The sequence below is a fragment of the Anomaloglossus baeobatrachus genome, chromosome 3, assembly GCF_048569485.1.
Source record: "Anomaloglossus baeobatrachus isolate aAnoBae1 chromosome 3, aAnoBae1.hap1, whole genome shotgun sequence".
NCBI classification, from domain to species: Eukaryota; Metazoa; Chordata; class Amphibia; order Anura; family Aromobatidae; genus Anomaloglossus; species Anomaloglossus baeobatrachus.
Genome location: NC_134355.1, coordinates 54,919,741 through 54,936,683, shown reverse-complemented (window position 1 = coordinate 54,936,683; position 16,943 = coordinate 54,919,741). Strand labels below are relative to the sequence as shown.

Here is a 16,943-nt window from a genome sequence, read left to right as displayed (position 1 = left end):
CCACAGGTTTCTGCATGTACAGACACTCCCCATGTTATCCTATGGGACATGGGGAGTGCTGTGTCCATGCTGCGGATTTGTGCGGCTGCGGAACATGCTGCGGATGTCACGCAGCCACACGTAATTGCATGTCAATTCTTTCTGCGGCATTACCTGCGGAAATCCCGGCTCTCCACTATGGAGATAGGGGCGGGACTTCCGCAGGTAAGCCGCATGAATGTCCGCAGGTTTTCCGCTATTTCGCTGTACTACCGCAGCTAAAAATAGCTGCGGATTCCAGCGAGCAGCTGCGGGAAACTTGCGTCCGTACCAGTGGATATATCCGCAGGTACAAACGCCCGTGGGCACATAGCCTACGGCTATGTGCCCACAGGAGCCTGTTTGTGCGGATTTTGCTGCGGAAAACCTGCGGATTTTTCTGGATTTTCCAGATAAATCCGCAGGTTTTAGCATGTACAGGCACTCCCCATGTTATCCTATGGGACATGGGGAGTGCTGTGTCCACGCTGCGGAAAGTGCGGCTGCCGAACATGCTGTGGATGTAGGCATCCGCATGTATAATTGCATGTCAATTTTTCATGCGGAATTACCTGCGGATGTCCTGGACCTCCGCTATGGAGATGAGAGGCCGAGACGTCCGCAGGTAAGCCGCGTGAATCTCCGCATTTTTCCCGCAGCTATTCCGCTGTAATCTAGCAGCTAAAAATAGCTGCGGACGCCGGCGGGCAGCTGCGGGAAACATGCGCTCGTACCTGCGGATACATCCGCAGGTACGAGTGCTCGTGGGCACATAGCCTTAGTCTGCATTGTTGGCTTTGGTGTCTCTCATAGATTCTCTATGGGGTTTAGGTCAGGTGAGTTTGCTGGTCAATCGAGCACAGTGATACTGTGGTTAGTAAACCAGGTATTGGTACTTTTGGCAGTGTGGACAGGTGCCAAGTCCTGCTGGAAAATTAAATTTCCATCTCCAAAAATCTTGTCGGCAGAGGGAAGCATAAAGTGCTCCTTGTGGAGTGTGTCATTGACTGCCTTCTGGACATCTGTCAAGTCAGCAGTCTTCCCCATGATTGTGTAGCCTACTGAACCAGACTAAGGGACCGAATCCTTTGCAGGTGTTTTGTGGTAATTATTCTAATTTTCTGAGATAATGACTTTTGGGTTTTCATTGGTTGTAAGCCATAATCATCAACGTTAACAGAAATAAACAAGTGAAATAGATCACGCTCTAATGACTCTATATAATATATGTGTTTCCCTTTTTGTATTGAATTACTGAAATAAATAAACTTTTTGAGGATATTCTAATTGATTGAGATGCATTTGTATGTTGTTTATGGGACATCCCCTTTAAAATAACTACATTTCTACAATGTACAGTACCACAGTTTTCTCACTTACCATCTACTTCATTTATATTGTACAAAACTTTAGAAGAAACCTTTTTTTTTTTGTTTTTGTTAGAAAATATTTTCCTTTGAAGACATTCCAAAGAAATTCTGTCACAGCAAAGAATACAATAGAAATAATATTGTATAAAGCAGTAAAAAAAAAAACACAGAACACAGTAATACGAATAGAACAACAATGACAATAAGAAAAATCAGGACAATTGGCAGATCTATATTTGGTGTCTAGATGAATCCTTTAGGACAATAAATCACAGTAACTGGCAGCTCTATTCAGCAATACTGCACATTGTATTGCATTGTATTGTATTGAAAATATTACAATTTCTGTCATACTGGAATCAGTAATAATGCAAATGGCATTTTATATATCCCCCATAACAATAGAAAACCTGCTTCAAAGTAACAGAGTGTTATATAATCATTGAATCAAATGTCTGCTGCAAAAACAATGCTCCGTTGTGGACTTTTTACATAACTTGTCCGTTAAAATGTTTCATTCTTTGCTTTTTTTATGATATTTATCCAGAGTTGTAAAACTTTCCTTGGGTAAAAAAAAATTATTAAATAAATCCGTATCTATAAGCACATATAAATCCTTACCCACACATGAGTACATATACAAATGCACACATAAATGTACACATATGTATACATACAGATATAAATACACACATTCATACTGTATATGCGCAATAACTCTGTACTAACAATTGAAAGCAAAGAAATGCTACAAAAATAGTCCTCTACTATGATCAAATGAAGCCATGTCTGTCTAAATTGTGCATACTGTCACATGGGGTTTGGTTCTAAACTCGCCGAGTGTCATGGCAGCATCTGACGATGTTCACACTACAGAATCTGACAATCCACACTATGCCCTCTCTGGTGCTTCTGAGTTGCACAGACTGGCTCAAACATCGGCCAGCTGTGTGCTCATTAGTGATCGAGCTTGCAGGATTTAATCACTCTGCGGGCTCTTCTCCACTTGCGTTTAATAAATCACAGCGATACTCGGCTACAACTGTGAGTCGAGTGTCCTGTGTATGATCTGCGTGTGGTCTGCGTACGGTGTGTGTTTTTTTCCTCACATAGGATCCGTATGACATGCGAGCGCTATGTGAGTGTGTATGCATACCGCGTCAGACTGGCTACCGGAGGAATCTCCAGTAATACCAGGCCTGGCCACGGTTACCTGCACTGCACTCCGGAGCTGTCACCTGAGCTCCAGAAATCAGCCCGATCTGTTTGCAGCTGTGCTGAACTGAACAGCAATCGCCGGGGAATCAATCACTCGGCGCTCGCTGTTCAGGCTGCACTCTGGAGCTCAGGTGACAGCTCCGGAGTTCAGTGCATGTAACCGCGGCCAGGACTGGTATTACTGGAGATTCCTTCGGTAGCCAGTCTGACGCGGTATGCAAGTGTCAAGGATCCGTGTGACATGCGTATGCCATCTGTATGACATGCGCATGCCACTCGGATTCTGACTTTTTTCTCGCTCCCATAGGATTGCACGGGGGTGAGAGAGCTGAGACTCGGTGAAATCGCACCATGCTGCGATTTCAATGAGTGCACGTGTGGAGTCGTAAAAAAACAGGGAAAAAGAGACAGCATCATATATAATCATTTGTCAGATTGCAAACTGTTTTTACAGGCGATTACAATCGCACAAAAAAAACGCAAGTGGAGAAGAGCCCTTAGCCGGCTGGTTACCTCTTGGATCACATGTTGTGGAAGACTTATCACAGTTAAGGGCACTTTACACACAGCGATATCGCTATTGATATCGCCAGCAAGCGTACCCGTCCCCGTCGGTTGTGCGTCACGGGCAAATCGCTGCCTGTGGTGCACAACATCGCTGACACCCGTCACACGTCGCTGTGGCCGGCGAACAGCCTCCTTTCTAAGGAGGCGGTTCGTGCGGCGTCACTAAGCGGCCGCCCAATAGAAGCGGAGGGGCGGAGATGAGCGGGATGAACATCCCACCCACCTTCTTCCTTCCTCATTGCCGGCGGCTGCAGGTAAGGTTATGTTCCTCGTTCCTGCGGTGTCACACATAGCGATGTGTGCTGCTACAGGAACGACGAACAACCTGCGTCCTGCAACAGCAACGATAATCGGGAAAGGAACGACGCGTCAACGATCAACAATTAGGTAAGTAATTTTGATCGTTAACGGTCGTTCGTGCGTTTCACACGCAACGACGTCGCTAACGAGGCCGGATGTGCGTCATGAATTCCATGACCCCAACAACATCTTGTTAGCGATGTCGTTGCATGTAAAGCGGCCTTTACTCTTTGCCTTTTAAGATGGTGGAGCCTGTTTTCCATTGCAGACTATAGCTTTTTCTAAACTGGTACGTGTGCTGTTGTGTTCCAGTTGTTGGTGATTTATTGCATCCTGCTTGGTCAGTTCTTTGGAAATCATCTCGTCTTCTAGTCATTTCCTCCCTGCTCTTTATTTCCTCCTTAAGACGTATTGTCTTATATCTCTTTGTGCGCTAGCTGTGAGATACAGTTTTTTATGTCCCCGTTTGTCTATATCTGTGGGTTCAACCACTTCTGTCTTGGTCCTTCCTTGGGGTTTGGGAGATAGGGTATTAGATCAGATCTGGCCAGGAGCAGGGTAATGAAGGCGGCCCAGACATCTTCACCATTAGAAATATCTCTGGGATTAGGGATAGTTAGGGTTCCCTAGCCTGAAGGCCAGTCTAGGAGCCCTGGCCCCCTGTTATCCCCTCACATCTCATGGCACATCACACTAATACATACACAATACACATATAAACACAATATTCTATACCTTACATCATGGAGATAAGTGAACAAATCAATCCGTATATACAGTGCCTTGAGAAAGTATTTGGCCCCCTTTAATTTTTCAACCTTTTCCCACATTTCAGGCTTCAAACATAAAGATAAAAATTTTAATGTTATGGTGAAGAATCAACAAGTGGGACACAATTGCGAAGTTGAACGAAGTTTATTTCTTATTTTAAACTTTTGTTAAAAAGAATAAACTGAAAATTGGGGCGTGCAATATTATTCATCCCCTTTACTTTCAGTGCAGCAAACTCACTCCAGAAGTTCATTGAGGATCTCTGAATGATCCAATGTTGTCCTAAATGACTGATGATGATAAATATAATCCGCCTGTGTGTAATCAAGTCTCCGTATAATGCACCTGCTCTTTGATAGTATCAGTGTTTTATTTAAAGCACAGAGAGCATCAGGAAGACCAAGGAACACAACAGGCAGGTCCGTGATACTGTTGTGGAGACGTTTAAAGCTGGATTTGGTTACAAAAAGATTTCCACAACTTTAAACATCCCAAGAAGCACTGTGCAAGCGATCATATTGAAATGGAAGGAGTATCAATCCACTGCAAATCTACCAAGACCCGGCCGTCCCTCAACAATTTAATCTCAAACAAGGAGAAGACTGATCAGAGATCCAAGAGGCTCATGATCACTCTGGATGAACTGCAGAAATCTACAGCTGAGGGGGGAGAGTCTGTCCATAGGACAACAATCAGTCGTACACTGCACAAATCTGGCCTTTATGGAAGACTGGTAAGAAGAAAGCCATTTCTCAAAGATATCCATAAAAAGTGTTGTTTAAAGTTTGCCGCAGCCACCTGGGAGACACACTAAACATGTGGAAGAAGGTGCTCTAGTCAGATGAAACCAAAATCAAACTTTTTGGGCACAATGCCAAATGATATATTTGGCGTAAAACCAAAACAGTTTATCACCCTGAACACACCATCCCCACTGTCAAACATGGTGGTGGCAGCATCATAGTTTGGTACCTGCTTTTCTTCAGCAGGGACAGGGAAGATGGTTAAAATTGATGGGAAGATGGATGGAGCCAAATACAGGACCATTCTAGAAGAAAACTTGTTGGAGTCTGCAAAAGACCTGAGACTGGGATGGAGATTTGTCTTTCAACAAGACAATGATCCCAAACATGAAGCAAAATCTACAATGGAATGGTTCACAAATAAACGTATCCAGGTGTTAGAATGGCCAAGTCACAGTCCAGACCTGAATCCAATCGAGAATCTGTGGAAAGAGCTGAAAACTGCTGTTCACAAACGCTCTCCATCCAACCTCACTCAGCTCCAGCTGTTTGCAAAGGAAGAATGGGCAAGAATTTCAGTCTCTCGATGTGCAAAACTGATAGACACATACCCCAAGCGACTGCAGCTGTAATCACAGCAAAAGGTGGCACAACAAAGTATTAACTTAAAGGGGATGAATAATATTGCACACCCCAATTTTCAGTTTATTATTTTTTAGATAAGTTTAAAATAAACAATAAATTTCGTTCAACTTCACAATTGTGTCCCACTTGTTGTTGATTCTTCACCATAAAATTAAAAATTTTTATCTTTATGTTTGAAGCCTGAAATGTGGGAAAAGGTTGAAAAATTCAAAGGGGCCGAATACTTTTGCAAGGCACTGTATTGCATATACAGATACTTACAAAAAGAAATGCACATTAATATAAATACATAGAAAACATACTAACATATGCATTCATACAAACACACACATGGTCAATGTTGTACCCCTCATTTAGTGAAAAAAAAAACCCCGCAATGGTCACAGAAATAACTTGAATCTGATAAAAGTAATAATAAATAAGAAAATCTATGAAAATGAACAAATCAAAGTCAGACATTGCTGCTTTTCTGCTTCCACAGAAATTTAAAAAAAACAAAAACTCATGAATCAGGTCTGGACAGAAATTATGGCACCCCTGAAAAGAATGTGACAAAAGGGACATGTTAAATCAAGGTGTGTCCACTAATTAGCATCACAGGTGTCTACAATCTTGTAATCAGTCAGTGGGCCTGTATATTAGGGCTACAGATACTCACTGTGCTGTTTGGTGACATGGTGTGTACCACACTCAACATGGACCAGAGGAAGCGAAGGAAAGAGTTCTCTCAGGAGATTAGAAAGAATATTATAGATAAGCATGTTAAAGGTAAAGGTAAGAAGACCATCTCCAGGCAGCTTGATGTTCCTGTGACTACAGTTGCACATATTATTCAGAAATTTAAGATCCATGGGACTGTAGCCAACCTCCCTGGACGTGGCTGCAGGAGAAAAATTGATGACAAATCAAAGAGATGGATAATACGAATGGTAACAAAAGAGAACAGAAAAACTTCTAAACAGATTAATGGTGAACTTCAAGCTCAAGGAACGTCAATGTCAGATCGCACCATCTGTCGTTGTTTGAGCCAAAGTGGACTTCATGGGAGATGACCAAGGAGGACACCATTGTTGAAAAAAAATCATAAAAAAGCCAGACTGGAATTTGCCAAAGCTTCTGGGAGAATGTCCTATGGACAGATGAGACAATAATGGAACTTTTTGGCAAGGCACATCAGCTCTATGTTCACAAATGAAGCATATCAAAAAAAGAACACTGTCCCTACTGTGAAACATGGAGGAGGCTCTGTTATGTTCTGGGGCTACTTTGCTGCATCTGGTACAGGGTGTCTTGAATCTGTGCAGGGTACAATAAAATCTCAAGACTATCAAGGGATTCTAGAGAGAAATGTGCTGCCCAGTGTCAGAAAGCTTGGTCTCAGTCACAGGTCATAAGTCTTGAAACAGAATAATGACCCAAAACAGACAGCTAAAAACACTCAAGAATGGCTAGGAGGAAAACATTGCACTATTCTGATGTGGCCTTCTATGAGCCCTGACCTAAATACTATTACGCATGTTTGGAAAGAGCTGAAACGTCTGGAAAAGGCAACGTTCAAACATGAGACAACTGGAGCAGTTTGCTCTTGAGGAGTGGCCAAAATACCTGAGGTGCAGACGTCTCATTGACAGTTATAGGAATCGTTTGATTGCAGTGATTGCCTCAAAAGGTTGTGCAACCAAATATTAAATTAAGGAGGGAACCATCATGTCTGTCCAGGTCGATTTTATGAGTTTTATTTTTTTTAAATTCTGAAGAAGCAGAAAAGCAGCAATGTCTGACTTTCATTTGTTCATTTTCATAGATTGATTTATTTATTATTACTTTTGTCAGATTCAAATTATTCTGTGATCATTGTGGGTTTTTCTCTTTCATTAAACGAGGTGTACCAAAAATTTTGACCACCTGTGTACATACACAATGTATACACAGAAAACACACTTCTATACATTCATAGCTAGATACATCTGTGACTGTTTGTATTTCACCTAGCAAACCCTACAGTCACACATGCTGTACATACACTTACAAACACACATCAATATATACACACACACACACACACATGTATATAGATATCTACCTGCATTAAACATACAGTATATAAGCCTATACACATAAATACAGAAATACCCAAATAATCTATACATAGATCTGTCTGTATTCCACACCCATTGTAACCATACACATATAAATATACATATTCATACACCCACACACATACACATGCATAAACACACACTTCTTCACATACTCATACACACATACAGTGGGGAAAATAAGCATTTGATCCTCTGCCGATTCTTCACGTTTTCCCACCTACAAAGAATGGAGAGGTCTGCAATTTTTATCATAGGTACACTTCAACTGTGACAGATAGAATCCAAAAAAGATCCAGAAAATCACATTATAGGATTTTCAATAATTAATTTGCATATTATTGCAATAAACAAATATTTGATACAATAGAAAAACAGAACGTAATATTCGGTAGAAACCTTTGTTTGCAATTACAGAGGTCAGACATTTCATGTACTTCTTGACCAGGTTTGCACACACAGCTGCATTGATTTTGGTGACTCTTCCATACAGATCTTCTCCAGATCTTTCAGGTTTTAGGGCTGTCTCTAGGTAACATTGAGTTTTAGCTCCCTCCAAAGATTTTCTATTGGGTTCAGGTCTGGAGACTAACTAAAGAATGTATGTCTGGAACACCAATGGTGTGAACAGGGTGCAAGACTCAAAAATATACAACTAAACAATAGGATAAAGAGTTGCACACCAGTCACAATGTATAGGGGAATAATGAAAAGCATAACTGCTATATGAATACTAGACTGAAAAATACAATGGACTATCTGAAATAAGTGAAAAACATGAAAATGGTATCTGCATAACTGCTATGAAAAATAGAAATGAGAGATATTTAGCCATTGTATTGATCAATGCAAAGGAGCCCCAAAACCAAACGCCAAGGTAATCTCTATTTTTGGGGTCCCTAACCTATGTGTAACCTCACCTGCAGTTAAAAAACTTGCTCTGTATGGGAAGCAAGGGACCAAGCTATATATGTGTGAAATAAGAGACATGGCTATGGGTGGGGCAGGGTTCTCAGACAAAGTGCATACTAACTAAAGAATGTATGTCTGGAACACCAATGGTGTGAACAGGGTGCAAGACTCAAAAATATACAACTAAACAATAGGATAAAGAGTTGCACACCAGTCACAATGTATAGGGGAATAATGAAAAGCATAACTGCTATATGAATACTAGACTGAAAAATACAATGGACTATCTGAAATAAGTGAAAAACATGAAAATGGTATCTGCATAACTGCTATGAAAAATAGAAATGAGAGATATTTAGCCATTGTATTGATCAATGCAAAGGAGCCCCAAAACCAAACGCCAAGGTAATCTCTATTTTTGGGGTCCCTAACCTATGTGTAACCTCACCTGCAGTTAAAAAACTTGCTCTGTATGGGAAGCAAGGGACCAAGCTATATATGTGTGAAATAAGAGACATGGCTATGGGTGGGGCAGGGTTCTCAGACAAAGTGCATACTAACTAAAGAATGTATGTCTGGAACACCAATGGTGTGAACAGGGTGCAAGACTCAAAAATATACAACTAAACAATAGGATAAAGAGTTGCACACCAGTCACAATGTATAGGGGAATAATGAAAAGCATAACTGCTATATGAATACTAGACTGAAAAATACAATGGACTATCTGAAATAAGTGAAAAACATGAAAATGGTATCTGCATAACTGCTATGAAAAATAGAAATGAGAGATATTTAGCCATTGTATTGATCAATGCAAAGGAGCCCCAAAACCAAACGCCAAGGTAATCTCTATTTTTGGGGTCCCTAACCTATGTGTAACCTCACCTGCAGTTAAAAAACTTGCTCTGTATGGGAAGCAAGGGACCAAGCTATATATGTGTGAAATAAGAGACATGGCTATGGGTGGGGCAGGGTTCTCAGACAAAGTGCATACTAACTAAAGAATGTATGTCTGGAACACCAATGGTGTGAACAGGGTGCAAGACTCAAAAATATACAACTAAACAATAGGATAAAGAGTTGCACACCAGTCACAATGTATAGGGGAATAATGAAAAGCATAACTGCTATATGAATACTAGACTGAAAAATACAATGGACTATCTGAAATAAGTGAAAAACATGAAAATGGTATCTGCATAACTGCTATGAAAAATAGAAATGAGAGATATTTAGCCATTGTATTGATCAATGCAAAGGAGCCCCAAAACCAAACGCCAAGGTAATCTCTATTTTTGGGGTCCCTAACCTATGTGTAACCTCACCTGCAGTTAAAAAACTTGCTCTGTATGGGAAGCAAGGGACCAAGCTATATATGTGTGAAATAAGAGACATGGCTATGGGTGGGGCAGGGTTCTCAGACAAAGTGCATACTAACTAAAGAATGTATGTCTGGAACACCAATGGTGTGAACAGGGTGCAAGACTCAAAAATATACAACTAAACAATAGGATAAAGAGTTGCACACCAGTCACAATGTATAGGGGAATAATGAAAAGCATAACTGCTATATGAATACTAGACTGAAAAATACAATGGACTATCTGAAATAAGTGAAAAACATGAAAATGGTATCTGCATAACTGCTATGAAAAATAGAAATGAGAGATATTTAGCCATTGTATTGATCAATGCAAAGGAGCCCCAAAACCAAACGCCAAGGTAATCTCTATTTTTGGGGTCCCTAACCTATGTGTAACCTCACCTGCAGTTAAAAAACTTGCTCTGTATGGGAAGCAAGGGACCAAGCTATATATGTGTGAAATAAGAGACATGGCTATGGGTGGGGCAGGGTTCTCAGACAAAGTGCATACTAACTAAAGAATGTATGTCTGGAACACCAATGGTGTGAACAGGGTGCAAGACTCAAAAATATACAACTAAACAATAGGATAAAGAGTTGCACACCAGTCACAATGTATAGGGGAATAATGAAAAGCATAACTGCTATATGAATACTAGACTGAAAAATACAATGGACTATCTGAAATAAGTGAAAAACATGAAAATGGTATCTGCATAACTGCTATGAAAAATAGAAATGAGAGATATTTAGCCATTGTATTGATCAATGCAAAGGAGCCCCAAAACCAAACGCCAAGGTAATCTCTATTTTTGGGGTCCCTAACCTATGTGTAACCTCACCTGCAGTTAAAAAACTTGCTCTGTATGGGAAGCAAGGGACCAAGCTATATATGTGTGAAATAAGAGACATGGCTATGGGTGGGGCAGGGTTCTCAGACAAAGTGCATACTAACTAAAGAATGTATGTCTGGAACACCAATGGTGTGAACAGGGTGCAAGACTCAAAAATATACAACTAAACAATAGGATAAAGAGTTGCACACCAGTCACAATGTATAGGGGAATAATGAAAAGCATAACTGCTATATGAATACTAGACTGAAAAATACAATGGACTATCTGAAATAAGTGAAAAACATGAAAATGGTATCTGCATAACTGCTATGAAAAATAGAAATGAGAGATATTTAGCCATTGTATTGATCAATGCAAAGGAGCCCCAAAACCAAACGCCAAGGTAATCTCTATTTTTGGGGTCCCTAACCTATGTGTAACCTCACCTGCAGTTTTGAGTCTTGCACCCTGTTCACACCATTGGTGTTCCAGACATACATTCTTTAGTTAGTATGCACTTTGTCTGAGAACCCTGCCCCACCCATAGCCATGTCTCTTATTTCACACATATATAGCTTGGTCCCTTGCTTCCCATACAGAGCAAGTTTTTTAACTGCAGGTGAGGTTACACATAGGTTAGGGACCCCAAAAATAGAGATTACCTTGGCGTTTGGTTTTGGGGCTCCTTTGCATTGATCAATACAATGGCTAAATATCTCTCATTTCTATTTTTCATAGCAGTTATGCAGATACCATTTTCATGTTTTTCACTTATTTCAGATAGTCCATTGTATTTTTCAGTCTAGTATTCATATAGCAGTTATGCTTTTCATTATTCCCCTATACATTGTGACTGGTGTGCAACTCTTTATCCTATTGTTTAGTTGTATATTTTTGAGTCTTGCACCCTGTTCACACCATTGGTGTTCCAGACATACATTCTTTAGTTAGTATGCACTTTGTCTGAGAACCCTGCCCCACCCATAGCCATGTCTCTTATTTCACACATATATAGCTTGGTCCCTTGCTTCCCATACAGAGCAAGTTTTTTAACTGCAGGTGAGGTTACACATAGGTTAGGGACCCCAAAAATAGAGATTACCTTGGCGTTTGGTTTTGGGGCTCCTTTGCATTGATCAATACAATGGCTAAATATCTCTCATTTCTATTTTTCATAGCAGTTATGCAGATACCAATTTCATGTTTTTCACTTATTTCAGATAGTCCATTGTATTTTTCAGTCTAGTATTCATATAGCAGTTATGCTTTTCATTATTCCCCTATACATTGTGACTGGTGTGCAACTCTTTATCCTATTGTTCAGGTCTGGAGACTGTCTAGAAAACTCCAGGAACTTGTAATGTTTCTTACAGAGCCACTCCTTAGTCGCCATGGCTCTGTGTTTTGGGTCATTGTCATGCTGGAAGAGCTAGCCACGACCAATCTTCAGTTCTCTTACTGAGGAAAGGAGGTTGTTGGCCAAAATCTCCCAATATATGACCACATCCATCCTCCCTTCAATACGGTGCAACTGTCCGGCCCCCTTTGCAAAAGAGCACTTCCAAAGTATGATGTTTACTCTCTATGCTTCACAAATGGGACGATGTTCTTGGAATTGTACGCATCCTTTTTCCTCCAAAAATGATGAGTGGAGGTGATACCAAAAAGTTGTATTTTGATCACATCTAACTACATGACTTTCTCCCATGCTTCCTATGGTTCATCCAGGTGGTCATTGGCGAAGTTAAAATGGTCCAGGAGGACATGTGCTGGCATGAGCAGGGGACCTTACGTGCCCTACAGGATTTTAATTCTTGACGGTGTAGAGCATTACTAACAGTAAAGCGGGCTTTACACGCTGTGACATTGATAGCATCGGCTAGCGATGTCGAGCGTGATGGCACCCGCCCTGTCGTACGTGCGATATTGTGTGATCGCTGCCGTAGCGAACATTATCGCTACGGCAGCGTCACACGCACATACCACACGCACATACCTGGTCAGCGACGTCGCTCTGGCCGCCGATCCGCCTCCTTTCTAAGGGGGCGGGTCGTGCGGCGTCACAGCGACGTCACACGGCAGCCATCCAATAGCAGAGGAGGAGCGGAGATGAGCGGCTGGAACATGCCGCCCACCTCCTTCCTTCCTCATTGCCGGTGGACGGAGGTAAGGAGATATTTGTCGCTCCTGCGGTGTCACACACAGTGATGTGTGATGCCGCAGGAACGAGGAACAACATCGCTAATAAACAGGCAACGATATTTGGTTTTAGGACGACCTCTCTAAAACCAATAATTTTTGCCTGTTTTGCGATCGTTTAAGATCGCTCGTACGTGTCACACGCTGTGATGTCGCTAAGGACGCCGGATGTGCGTCACTAACGACATGACCCCGATGATAAATCATTAGCGATATCGCAGCGTGTAAAGCCCCCTTAAATCTGAGAGACTGTGGTTCCAGCTCTCTTCAGGTCATTGACCAGGTCCTCCCGTGTAGTTCTTGGCAGATTCCTGACCTTTCTCAAAATCATCCTTACCCCTTGAGGCAAGATCTTGCATGGAGCCCCAGACCAAATCAGATTGACAGTCGTCTTGTGTTTCTTCCATTTTCTAATAATTGTGGCCACAGTTGTTGCCTTCTCTCCAAGCTGCTTGCCTATTATCCTGTAGCCCATCCCAGCCTTGTACAGGTTTACAATTTTGTCCCTGGTGTCCTTAGACAGCTCTTTGGACATGGCCATGGTGGAGAGGTTGGAGTGTGGTTGATTGAGTGTGTGGACAGGTGTATTAAACAGGTAATGAGTTCAAACAGGTGCAATTAAAACAGATAATGAGTGTAAAGAAAACAATAACAGGTCTGTGAGAGCCAGAATTATTGCTGGTTGGTCAGTGATCAAATAATTATTTAATGCAATAAAATGCAATAAAATGCAAATTAATTAATTAAAAATGTTTACATTTTTTTATTCTGTACGTCACAGTTGAAGTTACCTATGATAAAAATTACAGACCTCTCCATTCTTTATAGGTGGGAAAACTTGCAAAATCGGCCGTGTATCAAATTCTTACTTTTCCCACTGTATAAACAAACATTCATACACCTACACACACACATGCATCAACACACACACAAACAACAACACTGAAAGTCAATCAAATATATGCTATAAACCAATATTCTGCTATATACATTTTTTTGAAATTGATTAGACCAAAATAATGAAACAGATCCGTATCTGTCCTCAGCGCAAACACAAATACTGTGCAGATAAATGTACTAAAAACACATAATCACGATGACTCTGCAATCGCAGTACAAGGCTATATTCTCCTCTCCTTGACTTCATCCCTTGTATTTTAACAGATTATTTTTTTTAGCAGTCAGTAAAAAGAGGTAACTATAAAACAAACCTGGTTTGGAGAGTGGCGGAGAGACTTCAACATGTGTACGGTCCTGTGAGGGTCACTGGAATTGTGTGGACAACACTCGCCATTGAAATATGATGAGGTCTGCATGGAATGTGGATGGAGAATTTCATCACTAAAATTAGTCCGGTAGCATATCTAAAGGCACATGGACAGAAATAATAGAGATAGAAAGCTCCAAAATATACATCTCTAATTTAATATAGAAATGAAGGCTACATGAATGAAGAAAATGAGAATCATGGAAAAGAATGCCATCACTTTGATAGAGGCTGTCCATACATGTTAGATGATTATTAATAGACATATGGGCAGCCCGTGTTATAGCCGAAGTTTTATACACTAGGATATCATCCATGGGCGAAGGAAAGGGGGTTAGGGGGCTACAGATAGCTGCCATTATCTATAGCGTCTTATGCAATATGCACTGAATAAGTGATTTCTATTCCACTATCATCATACATAGCCTGCCTAAGGCCCTGTGCGCACGCTGCTAATTTACCGCGGATTTTGCGGCGGATTTGCTGCAGAAAATGTGTTTAACATTTCTGCAGTCATTCCCCAGCAAATGCTATGAATTTTAAAAAATGCGTTTTTTTATACCCCGGGTTTTCCGCTGCGGAATTAATGAGCATGTCACTTCTTTTCTGCAGGTTCCTGCGTTTTTTTGCCATAGATAATGGTAAAAATCCACAGGGACCAACCTGCGGAAAATCTGCGGTAAATCCACGGCAAACCGCGGTAAAACGTCATGTGGATTTCGCTGCAGTTTTGGTGCGGTTTTTTTACCGCGGGTGCAGGATTCTTTAAGAGGGTCCAGTTTTTTCTTAAGAAAATGGCACTTTCTAGTGCGCATATAGCCTAACTTTGTAAAATCACATACGGTACAGTTTTTATACAATAAGGCAGGTTTTAAAGGAATTATCTCATGAAAATAAGGGCACTTTCACATTGTGTTTTCACCTACGTTCACTGGTCCCGTCCTACCCCCCTGCAAATCGTGTTTTGGATGCATACGCCGACAGGGCCATTGACTATAATGGAGCAGATGGAGTCAGCATGTACTCTGTCTTGCGCCATTTTCGGGCATATACATTTTCTGCAGGCGGACACCCGAATTTAGTCACTTACTCTTCATCTGAGGGTCTCCTGTGAAATGGACTTTTTTGGAAATGAAGACAGTTTTTATGCAGCTTGGTGAGTGCTATAAGTTCTCTCTTAAGCGGGCTTTACACGCTACGATATCGTTAATGAATTATCGTCGGGGTCACGGTGTTTGTGACGCACATCTGGCGTCATTAACGATATCGCAGTGTGTGACACTTATGTGCGACCTAAAACGATCGCAAAAGTGGCAAAAAACGTTTGCCGTGGAGAGGTCGTCCTAAAACAAAAAATCATTTTCTTTTAATTAGCGATGTTGTTCCTCGTTCCTGCGGCAGCACACATCGCTGTGTGTGACACCGCAGGAGCGACGAACATTTCCTTACCTGCATCCACCGGCAATGCGGAAGGAAGGAGGTGGGCGGGATGTTATGTCCCGCTCATCTCCGCCCCTCCGCTTCTATTGGACGGCTGCCGTGTGACGTCGCTGTGACGCCGCACGACCCGCCCCCTTAGAAAGGAGGCGGATCGCCGGCCAGAGCGACGTCGCAGGACAGATAAGTGCGTGTGCCGGGGGTAACCGAGGTTGTGCGCGGCGGGCAGCGATTTGCCCGTGTCGCACAACCGACGGGGGCGGTTACGATTGCTTGCGATCTCGCTAGCGAGATCGCAGCGTGTAAAGCCCGCTTTATTGTTATACTTTTTCCTTTTCTGTTTACTGAGCATCTCTGCTGCTTTTTCTCCTAGACCTAGCAGATCTTATTTTCCCACTAATGTTAGTGTTTGGTGCCTAGCGCTTATTTCTTTTTTTTGTTGGGGACAATTCCACATTAATAAGTCCATCAATTATAACGGATCCTGCATCGTCTATATAATCTCATGGTCAGGATTAGACGCCATTCATCTGACTCCGTAAATCCCAGTTCTACAGGAGCATCCACAGTCTCCAAGCATTTAATTTAATCCCATGGTGGTAGTCTGAGCTCATTCACATTCTGCAGTACTGAGAAAGTTCATAGACCAATACAAGGGGGAAATTACAATAGCAAACTTTTTAATAGAGCATTATATTGGATATTCTCATTAAATAACATCACCACAAAGATACCAAGCAGGAGCTGATTTTTTAATATTAACTATTTTTCCAACATGGCTTGCTTGTATATTCTATGAGCAGTTTTTGCTTTTTTTTCTTCATAGGATTTTACTAAGTATATTTTTTTTCTCGTTTAAATGGGATTTTGATATGCAACTTTAGGAGATTTACATACAGGTATAAAAAGGAAGAGAAGGCATTTTTGGCTGCACTATAATGAAGGACTAATCTGAAACGGATAGTGTGTTAGAGTTCACATGACACGTGCGGTGGATAATTGTATGTTTAAAATGCATAAAATATAGAAATTCCAGTTAATGGTACTTATTTTCTGATGATTAAACCTAGTTCTGGAAAAGACTGTACTTCAGTCCCTTGCAATCGCATGGTACCTTCCTGAACGTGTGCTCCACTCCTCTGCTATCATAGTGCCCACTTACCCAATAGGAGGATACCTTCCTGAACATATACTC

At 41.4% G+C, this 16,943-nt stretch overlaps 1 protein-coding gene across 1 annotated transcript in view; it reads right to left on the bottom strand.

Moving 5' to 3' along the window:
- Positions 1–14,307, bottom strand: part of PPM1B (protein phosphatase, Mg2+/Mn2+ dependent 1B) — a 145,599-nt gene extending 131,292 nt beyond the window's left edge. The window contains exon 1 of the mRNA XM_075339190.1: positions 14,256–14,307. The gene's annotated coding sequence lies outside the window, so the exon portion shown is untranslated. The remainder of the gene's footprint in view (positions 1–14,255) is intronic.
- Positions 14,308–16,943: the final 2,636 nt, after the last annotated feature.